Source organism: Petaurus breviceps, unplaced genomic scaffold (assembly GCF_028583685.1).
Source record: "Petaurus breviceps papuanus isolate PSGF00001 unplaced genomic scaffold, PetGlider_PUasm1.0 76, whole genome shotgun sequence".
NCBI classification, from domain to species: domain Eukaryota; kingdom Metazoa; phylum Chordata; class Mammalia; order Diprotodontia; family Petauridae; genus Petaurus; species Petaurus breviceps.
The window spans coordinates 31,603,231-31,614,310 of NW_027186473.1; the positions used below are offsets into that span (position 1 = coordinate 31,603,231).

Consider the following 11,080-nt stretch of genomic DNA (forward strand, 5'->3'; position numbering starts at 1 on the left):
TTCTAAATGTTTACAAGCCAGCCAAACAAAATTTCAGCGTGAATAGACATACAAACACTACTTGGGAGGGAAGAGCAAATCAATTACATTAGAGATAATGCTTAAAGAATGAAACAATGATAGGGTTTTTTCTTTTGATTTATCATTGTAGAAGAGCTATTTTAGAATGACTAAATAACCAGTAAGCAAAGTGCCTTTTTTCCCCACTCCCTGAATTCCTTTGGACTACATGAATTCCCCAAGTAGCAAGAGAACTGTATAGAGAAGAGCAACTGCAAATTTTTCTTCAAATGTTGGAAACCACTCCCTTGGAGGCAAGTTCGTAGTACAGTGGATAGAGTCTGTCAGGAAGACCTGAGTTCAAATCCAGTTTTATACATTTATTAGCTATGCTCTGAGCTTGGTCAAGTCACTTATATCTGTCTCAGTTAAAGTAGTGATAAAAATGGCACATATCCATATGGCTATTATGAAAATCAAATGAAGCAATAAATATCAAGTGTTCTTCAAACCTTAAAATGCTATATGTAAGTTCTAGGTAGTAGTAGTCATTAGTAATATTTCCTGAGTTGCTGACTATATTTACCATAAATATTTCGTGTTCCTTGGGGATCTGCTACCAACTTCCTATAAGTGGCCTATATGTGGCCTTCAGGGTAAAAAGATCAGTTCTTGTGTGTGTTTCTTTAAAGGTGGAAATATTATGAAATGGAAAGGTCACTGGGATAGGAGGAAGTCTTGGGTTTCAATTCTGTTTCTGAGACTTATTATCTATGAGGCCTTTAGCAAGTTATTTCCTCTCTCTGAGACATATTTTCCTTATTTGCAAAAGGAATTGGGCTAAACATTTAGTAAGTTTCCTTTAGTTTCCAACATTTGGTTATTCTTGGCCTTTATGCTGACTCCATTTCATGAGTCTGAGACCAGTGACTGTGGATCCTGAACTTCAGTTGGAGGACTTGCTTCTTGGGCTCCAGGTTTCATGTCAAATATATACATATAAATACATACATACATATATCTGTCTCTCTCTGTGTGTCTATGTGTCTTGATGTGTCTCTCTATCAGTGTGTGTGTATCATCATCATAACTGACAACAAGAACCATTTACATAGTGTTTTAAGATTTTCAAAGTGCTTTACAGACATTACCTCATTTGGTCCTCACCACAAGCCTAGGAAACAGTTGCTAATATCCTCATTTTTCAGATGAAGAAACTGAAGCAGATAGAATTTATGTGACTTATTAAGCATCAAATATCTACTAGGCATTGAGACCATATTTACATTCAGTTCTCCTTGACTCCAGGCCTCTACTGGATTGATTGATAGATGAGGATAGTGAGATTGGACCTCTTTTGTTTGCAAAGGGACCTTTTAAATGAGAAAACTCTACCTGCCAAGGCAGATTCTCAGCAACAAAATTCTTACACTGTACCATAAGACAATAAGGTGCTAAATGGTTTGCTCACAGTCACATAACCAGTGTCAGAACCAAGAAATGAAGTTAATTCTTTCTGACTCTAAGATTAGTTCTCAGTCCACTATGAAACAATATATAGTATCTCATATCTTACTCCATCAGCATCCTGCCCCCCTTATTTACTGGTTTGCCCTAGACACTTGACTATCCTTGTTTCGCATCCCATTCAACCATCCACCCAGGTATTTCAACATCTTCTTTATCCTAATATCTTCCTTCCCAGAAAAAAACATCCCTTAAAGGTCTGACACCATATGGAACTATTTATATAAGCTATCATTTGACTTATTTGTTCATCATGTACCATATAGGCTATTATAAGAAATAAAATTAATTTGACCTAAGTAAGATAATTGGATTTAGAGAAGTAAGAGACTGACTGGATCAATCAAATCCAGCTCATCCATTGCACAGATAAGAAAACTGAGGTCCAGGGGGAAAAGTGACTTTACCTGGGAAATTTCAGTCTTATACGGACACCACCTACCTCAAGCAGAGTTTACCTCCTACTGATCAGAACTCTAAAATCACACATGATTATTGTGATCGTTGGTTTTACTTTAAATTCAAGAATATTTCCATACAGTTACAGAAGTGCTAAGGCATTTTTTTCCTTTTGGTGAATAAACATCTCTAAACATGTTAATGGAAACATTAAATTCCAATTTACCTTATTTTCCTGTGCTGCAGGGTCCTTTTAGCAGAAAAAAAATACTTGGGTTAAAGCCATTGAAAGAAACATGGCTATTTTTCTTGTCCCTTGCTATTCTTTTTCTCCTCAATATCTTAATGTTTCCAACAAGATAACAAAAAATAATAATCCTGCTTATTAACAATGGACAATCCAGACTGATGACTAAAACATTCATTTTCCCTTTCTCTCTTCTGTTTTTCTTTTATTTTTGGAAACTTTCTACATTCTCACTTCCCTTCTTGAATATATTCATCTGCTGCATACTAGTCAAGAAATTCCTTCCTTCTCCCCTCACTCCATCCCTCTCTGCATCCCTTCCTTCCTTCTTTCTTTCTTTCCTTCCTTTTTATATTTTTTTCTCTCCTTTAAAGTGAACAAAGGAACATCTTGAAGTCTTTGTTGTACTTGTGAACACATATTATTTTAGCATTTTAGGGAGAAATATATATGGATAAATCAATTCAAAAGTTTTTATCTGCACTTAACACATATAGAACACTGTGTTAGGTTTCAGAGTATAAAGACAAAAAATGAAAACTAAATTTTGTTCTTAAAAGGTCTCATTTGTGTGGGGAATATAAAATAGAGCCTGGATTTATTCTATGTCAGCCTTTTGATGGAGAAGGAAAAGCAGGTATTTAAGAGGAAAAATGTCAGGTTTAAGGAATAACAATTAGGTTGGAACATAGAATAAATGAAGATAGATGATTTGAAGTAATTCTAGAAAGTAGGCTGTAGTCAGATTGTGAAAGGCTTAAAATTCCCAAAGAGGAGAAGTTTATATTTTATTCTGGATAAAATGACAGGCTTACATTGTATCCTGGAGCCCCTAATGTTTCTTGAGGTAAAAAAATACATAGTCAGTTCTATGCTCTAAGATTATTTTTGACTTCATAGAGAATAGACTGGAACAAGGTTGGAAATAGGAGACCATTTAGAAAGCTATTGAAATAGTCAAGAAGTGATTAGATCCTGAACTCATTGGGAGTCAATGGGAGTAAAGAGATGTCAGAAGCAGAAGATGCTATGGAGGTAAAGTTGAAAAGAGTTTATGAATAATTGGATATGGAATAAGGGAATTAGGAAGAGACAAGTGTTGAAGACAAATGAAGTTGCAAACCTGAGTGATTTGAAAGCTCAAAGAACCCTTAAAATAAGTAGAGAAAATTGGACCTGATTAGAACGAAACTTAAATAGCTTTTCATTGGACATTCTGACTTTTGTTCTTTGTTCATCTTTCACAACTCTGACCACCTCTACTTCCTTTCTCTCTACTTTTACCTGCTCATGCTGAAGATTCCCTCCACCCCCTCAAATTGTACCTTAAATGTCCAAACAACAGGACCTATCTAACCTCAATTCATTTTGCAGTACTTAATTGATTTTTCCATGTTCTATAATGGTTTCTGGAAGTATGCTCCTTTTAAAATGTTAGGAAAGAAGAGAGATTTCAGAGCTTGCTAAGGGGGAGGGAGAGCTCCAATTATGAAGGAGAAACATTAGGGGGTGAATGAGAAATCTCAAAATATCAAGAAAAACAACTGTTATACACACTAATGGGGTTTTAGGAAATTCTCAGAGTGTATGAAAAGTTCATTAAAGTAAAAGGTAATGAGTAATATCAACATTTAAAGGGAAAAATAAAAGATATCAAAGATTTAGAGCTACAAGATGGAAGCAGAACCTTAGAAATCATCTTGTCCAATTTCATGATTTTTTAAATGAAATGGTTGAAATCAGGAGTGCTATTCTGATGTATTGGCCTAGGGTATATGTAGGGATTATGAGCAGCTAGACTGTGCAGTGCCAAACCTGAAGTCAAGAAGACACATCTTCCTGAGTGAAAATTTGACCACAGACACTTGACCCTGGGCAAGTCACTTAAATCTGTTTTCATTAGTTCATTATTTGTAAAAATCAGTTGGAGAAGAAAATGGAAAACTACTCCAACATTTTTGCAAAGAAAATAGCAAATAGGCTTAAAAAAGAGTCAGATATGACTGAAACAATTGAATAACAACAATATGTTTGGACTGTATTTCTCAAAACATTCTAGGTTTGCATAGGATTGGTCCTATGGGAGCCATATGTGAAGATTGTGCTTCTTCCAGTCCTCTTCTAATAAGAACATGCTTGAGAGAAGTCAAAGGGACATGCGTTTTACAACAAAATTGAAGTCAGTTTAAAGATAGTGTCACTAATATGAGAAGAGGTGGGGGGACATGCACAACCTCCCTTCTCCCTTATGACATTTGTCATACTCACTTAATCTGCAGGGACATAGATAGTTTGATACATCATTCTTCAATATGCAATGCCTTCCTTTTTACTAAAGAATTCCTGTTGCATGTGTCCTCATTGTTTTTATTTAGAGGAATACCCCAAAATAAGTAACTTTGGACACCAAAATTCAATTAAGGCCATATATATTGAATTTCATACAATTTACTTATTTAAATAATGTATTCATGAAAACAGAAGGGGATTAAATGGAAGCTTTCTATGAAACAGATTGCAATCCTTCTTTTATTCAATTAATAGAGAAATGTAATATTAATATAATAGACTGTTGAAATCAGAAAGAACATAGATGAAGAGAGTTTCAACTTCATTAAAGTGTACCATTTGAAAGACATTTAGTAAAAATACTCCTTCAAAGTCTGATTTGTTCTATTTTGCTTAAATAAAATAGCTACCTTTGTGAAAAATATCTGCACAGCTAGATATTGATACTGGGGAAAATTAATAAATACTGTATCAGTATCAGTTTTCAATATTGTCATCCATATGCACTTGATCAAATGTTATGATGTTAACGGTCATGGAAAGCACACAAGATTTACTGTTGCTTTGTGGTGACTGTGTGTATGAATGTGTGTGTGTGCTTATGTGCATGTATGTGTGTGTATGTGTTTTCAAGCTGTGAACATTTCACTTATTTTAAATAGCATTTTCTAAAGGAAGGGGAAGGGAAGAGAAACATGCCTAGTGTTCACACTAGGACTGGAAGTCAAAGTGATATGGGTTCAAATACTCCAGTGGCACTTGGTAGCTATATCCTTACAAAACTCTTTTAAAATCTTTGAATGTCTGTTTTGTTGTTATTGCTGTCCTATTTGGGTTTGACCATAAATAATAGGCATTTTGTTGTGTCAATGGTGATAAATGTAAATTTCACTTCATGTAGCAGCTTGAGAAATAATTTCTAAGTCCTGATGACTATATTAAACAAATGTTTTTATATTAATGACTATGCCATTTAAAATTAAGGGCATAGGTGCGTGCATTAACCTCCTCCGAGGCACAGACTTTGTAGTGACCCAGAGGTGATAGCCCTCTAGCCCGCCCGACACCAGACTCTGCTACAGGCCTTGTGCCCCTGCCGCCTCCTCATGTTTTCCTCTATGGTCTTGGCAACATACTATGATCATTAGGTGTTCAGTTTCCCAACAACTTTCTATGGAAAATCAAGGGAAGTGGGCCATGCTTGCTGTGAGCAATTTTGAAGAGCGGGACACCTTGAACAAGCTTGAGCAAGGTGCCATCATAGTGAGACCCTCCAGATCAGGATTCCGGCAGAGTTCCTCTATCTCGTCTTGCTCTGTCAGTGGAGGCTATCTTTCCATTTTTCCCCTGCCTCCTGGGAAGTAGCAGAAGGCCAGCATCAAATCATGGTTGTATTTAAGCCTACAGATGTGCTCCCAACAGCCACCATAAAGTTCCTTGGGGCTGGCACTGCTGCCTGCATCGCTGACATCACCTTCCCCCTGGACACAGCCAATGTCCGACTGCAGATTCAAGGAGAGAGCCAGGGTGCTGTCCGAGCTTCTTCTACCACTGACCAGCATCAGGGTGTCATGGGCACCATTATGACCATGGTCAAGACTGAGGGCCCTGGCAGCCTGTACAATGGGCTGGTGGCTGGGTTGCAATGCCAGATGAGTTTTGCCTCTGTTCGAATTGGCCTCTATGACTCTGTCAAGCAGTTCTACACCAAAGGATCTGAGCAAGCAGGCATTGGGAGCTGCCTCTTGGCAGGCTGCCCCACAGGGCCTCTGGCAGTGGGAGTAGCCCAAGCCACAGTTGTGATGAAGGTATGGTTCCTGGCCCTGGTGCAGGTGGCAGCTGGAGATACCAGGGTACAGTGGATGCTTATAAGAGTATCGTCAGAGAAGAAGGCCTTCAGGGCTTATGGAAAGGAACTTCACCTAATGTTGCCCGCAATGCTATAGTCAATGGTGCTGAGCTGGTGACCTACGATCTCATCAAAGATGCCCTTCTGAAGGCCCATCTTATGACTGATGACATTCCATGCCACTTCACATCAGCCTTTGGGGCTGGCTTCTATACCACCATCATTAATTCCCCTGTGGACATGGTCAAGAAGAGATATGTGAACTCTGCCATGGGCCAATATGCCAAAGCTTGCCACTGTGCCCTCACCATGCTTCGGAAGGAGGGACCCCAAGCCTTCTAAAAGGGGTTCATGCCTTCCTTCCTCCGCTTGGGCTCCTGGAATTTAGTCATGTTTGTCACCTATGAGCAACGGAAACAGGCCCTGATGGCCGCTAGCACTTCCCTGGAAGCTCCCTTCTGAGCGCTCTCCTGCTAGCTTTATGCCTTATCACGCCCCATCCCCCCACCCCTCCTCCATACACACACACACACACACACACACACACACACACACACTCTTTGAGTCCATACCCCATCCTGTCTCCTCCTCTCCCATTTCATTTTTCCCTTATTCCTCTCCTCCCCTGCCTTAGCATTGAAAGAACCCCCTACACTCCCCCCCTTATAGTTAGCCCCATTTAAACCTTCTCCATCCATCTCACTCAGTTCTTAAGCTCCTTAATTCTAATAAAGCCAGACCAGAAGCCACCCCCTCCAAGAAAAAATAAAATAAAATCAATGGCATATTTCAGATCTAGATGGTTTTTTATCACCTGTAATGAATGAATTTTACTGTCCCATTAGGGTACCTTTTCCAGAATTCCCAAATGAAATTGTATTTATAGATGTCATTTCTGATCATTTATTTTCACTGTAGCTGATACATAAATCTTTCTCATATTCCAAAGAATGGAAATTTTTCCCTTCATTACTCATTTCTTCTTTGAATTTGAATGGTGTTTTGTTTACTTTGTTTGTTTTTGAGTGATGATTCCTGATCTCTAATTTAATCTTTCACACAAACATTTTGTGTTTAAACTTCCTCTACAAATATATACCAACAAGTAGGCAAGTAGTCTGTAATAAAAGTCTTAGAGCCTTGTCTAGTAGACTGAAAGGTTAAGTAACTATCCTATGGTAACCATTATGTTTCAGAGGCAGAATTTGGGCCAGATTCCTAACTACAAAGCCTGTCCTATGTTCATTCTTCCACATGCCCACCCTTCAATGTTTATATAATTATTAAAAAGAATGATATTTAATTGTGCCCAAACATTTCATCAGAAATTATATGATTAAATGTTTTTAACATTTTAAAATACTTTAATTTATTTTTTATGTATTTTAGTCACATGTAAAAATTTATCTTTCATTTAAAAAAATCAGTATTAAATGAGCTCCCTCCTTTTTTTCCTTTCCCCTCTCCTTGAAAAGGCAAACAATCAGATATCAAATGACCATGTGAAGTTATGCAAACATATTTCCATATTAGCCATGTTGCAAAAGAGAATAAAAAAAATAAGAAAATAAAAGTTTAAAAGTATGCTTCAATTTGCTTCCAGAGTTCATCATTTCTCTCTTTGGAGGCAGACAACATTTTTCCTCTTGCATCCAGTAGTTAAGTCTCTCATAGTTAATCAGCCTTCTTATATTCCTGTTAATATTTTCAGTGTTCTCCTGGTTTTGCCCATTTCATTTTGTGTAAGTTAATCTAAGACTTTCTAGACTGTTCTGAAACCATCTTGCTCATCTTTTTTTATAGCACAATAGTATTCCATCAAAATTATATACCAGAAGTTGTTTAGTCATTCCCTAATTGTTGGGCAATGACTCTCAATTTCCAGTTTTTTGTCATCACAAAAAGATCTGCCATAAATAACTTTTGCACAAATAGATTTTTTTCCATTTTATTTTATTTCTTTGGGACATAGATTTAACCATCATATGGCCACGCTTCTAGGGCTATATCCCAAAGAGATAAGACAAATGGGAGGAGGACGCATATGTATAAAAATATTTATAGCAGCTCTTTTTTTGGTGGCAAAGAATTGGAAATCAACGGGATGTGCATCAATTGGGGAATTACTAAACAAGTTGTGGTATATGAAGGTAATAAAATACTATTGTGCTATAAGAAATGAGGACCAGGAAGACTTCATAATAACCTGGAGAGACTTATATATACTGATTGTGAGTGAAAGGAGCAGAATCAGGAGAACATTCTACAGATACATCATGTTTGTGATAACTAACTTTGATAGACTGGACTCCTCTCAGGAATGCAAGGCTATAAGACAATGCCAAAAGACTCATGATGGAAAGGGCTATCCATATCCAAAGAAAGATTTCAGGAGTCTCAATGCAGATTGAAGCAAACTACTTGCTCTCTCTATCTTTTTTAATTTTCATCCTTCTTTCTCATTGTTCATTCTATTGGTTATAATCCTTCTCTACAACTTGACTAACATTTAAAGTGAAGGTATTTGTAGAACCAATGGAGGAAGGGGGGAGGAGAGGATGAGGGGGAAAATTTGGAACTCAAAAGCTTGTGGAACTGAATGTTGTAAACTAAAAGCAAATAAATAAAATAAAAATATTGGTAGGATTCTTTCAGAAAGTATGGTCAGTATTACAATAACTTGGATGTAGTTCCAAATTGTTCTTTAAAATGGTTGGACTAGTTCAGAACTCCACTAGTGGTGTATTACTGTCCTGACTTTTCCATATCACCCAACAGAATTTGTCATTTTTCCTTTTCTGTCATGTTAGTCAACCTGATAATGTGTTATGTGGTATCTCAGAATTGTTTTAACTGCCATTTCTTTAATCAGTAGAGATTTAAAGCTTTTTTTCAAGTGACTATTGATAGTTTTGATCTTTTCTTCAGAAAACTGCCTGTTTGGATAAGTTTCTGGGAAGATGGCAGAGTAAGTCAGAAAATTCCAAGCTCTTAGAATTTTCCCCCAGAAAAGAATTAAAATAGCACCTTAGGGTAAACAAAGTGTGGGTGGAGATAAATAAGAATAGGGGCACAACTGGGATCTTTCTGGGACAATTTGAGAAGATCTGAAGAAAAATCCCATGATAAGATCTGGTCCATGGATAGTAAACACCTCCAGGCCAGGTTCTGTTTAAAAAACAAGCAACAAACCCTGGGGTTAGTTGGTTTGAGATGTTGCCTCAGGCCCAGACCCAGGAACCTATGGGATAGTGAGGGGAGTTAGACATTTGATCATGGGAAGATTGAGGGAACCTCTGCTGACCAGGAATACAGACCTAGCTGTGCTATAAAAATGTGTCATGGGTGAGACGGAAGTAGCACACACAGACCTGGTGAGTGCAGAAGCAGTGGGGTAAAAAGGCCCTGGCTGTTGAAACTTACAGGAGGTTGGAGGTTTGGTTGTGGTTCCAGGCTAGAGGGGAGAACTGAAGATCTGGTGGAAGAGGAACTATTTCCCATACCACAGGGCTAGATGTGGTTACAAAAATTAACCTATTACTGCAAAAATTCACAGGCCAAAGAGAAATAATTCAACCACAGAAAGCTATTATGAGAATAGAGATGACTGGGGTTCATCTTCAAAAGAGGATATTGAAGTAAAGAACCCCCCAAATAGTAATATCAAATGATCACTTGACCAAAAAGAATTAATAGAAGATCTTTAAAAAAGACTTTAAAAATAAATGACAGAGGACAAAAAACTAAAATAAATAAGAATAATCCAAGAAAAACAGAAGGTTATAAAAGGAAAGTCAACTAATTAGAAAAGGAAATCCAAAATATTCAAGAAGAAAATGAAAAATTGAAAATTAGAATTGGGCAAAGTGAAGCCAGAAAAACTACAAGAGCTTGTGAAATAATTAAATAATTAACACAATTAATTAAGTTAATTAATTGTTTACTCATTGTCTATTTTTACTCCTTTAATTTATTTTCTTGTCTCATTGCTCTGAGTACCATTATTAGAGCAATATAGAATAATAGTGATATTACTGGTTGTCTTTGATTCATCAAGTTTTTCCTTATTATAGATAATGCTTGCTCTTAGTTTTAGTTGAATAACTCTTATTATTTCAAGAAAGACTCCATTTATTCCTGTGAATTGTGCTGTTTTTTTATACCTCAAGATAGGAATTGGTGTTATACATTTTGTCCAAGACTTTTTTTTTTTTACATCATTTTGTTGTTTTTGCTTTTCATATGGTGAATTATGCTGCTACTTTCCCTAACATTGAATCAAGCCTGCATTCCTGGCAGAAAACTCATCTGGTCATAACATATGACTTTTCTTATATATTGTTTTAATATCTTTTCTAATATATTATTTCAAAGTTTTACAGCAATATACATTAAGGGAATTTCTTATGTCACACTTTATGTCACATCTTTTTCTATTCCCACTCTTCCTGGTGTAGTTATCATTGTCATATGTGGATTGTAAACATAATTTGGAAAGACTGCTTTAAATATTTTAAATAGTTTATATAACATGAGAATTAGTTGCTGCTCAAATGTTTGATAGAATTCACTCATAAGTTGGTCTGGTCCTCTTGATTTTTATTTAAATTTTACTAATCTCTCCTTTGATTTTGAGAATTTCCATTTTGGTGTTTAACTGGGGATTTAAAATTTGTTATATTTTGAGGTACTTCTTTTTAATTGCATGTCCAAGTAATCCATCTGCTATTTTCTCTTTTATTGATATGCATATTTACACACATGTATGT

General features: G+C 36.5%; 1 pseudogene; it reads left to right on the forward strand.

Annotated features, from left to right (window-relative positions):
* The first annotated feature begins 5,847 nt into the window (after positions 1-5,847).
* On the forward strand, positions 5,848-6,773 carry LOC138174779 (dicarboxylate carrier SLC25A8 pseudogene; annotated as a pseudogene).
* The last annotated feature ends 4,307 nt before the right edge of the window (positions 6,774-11,080 follow it).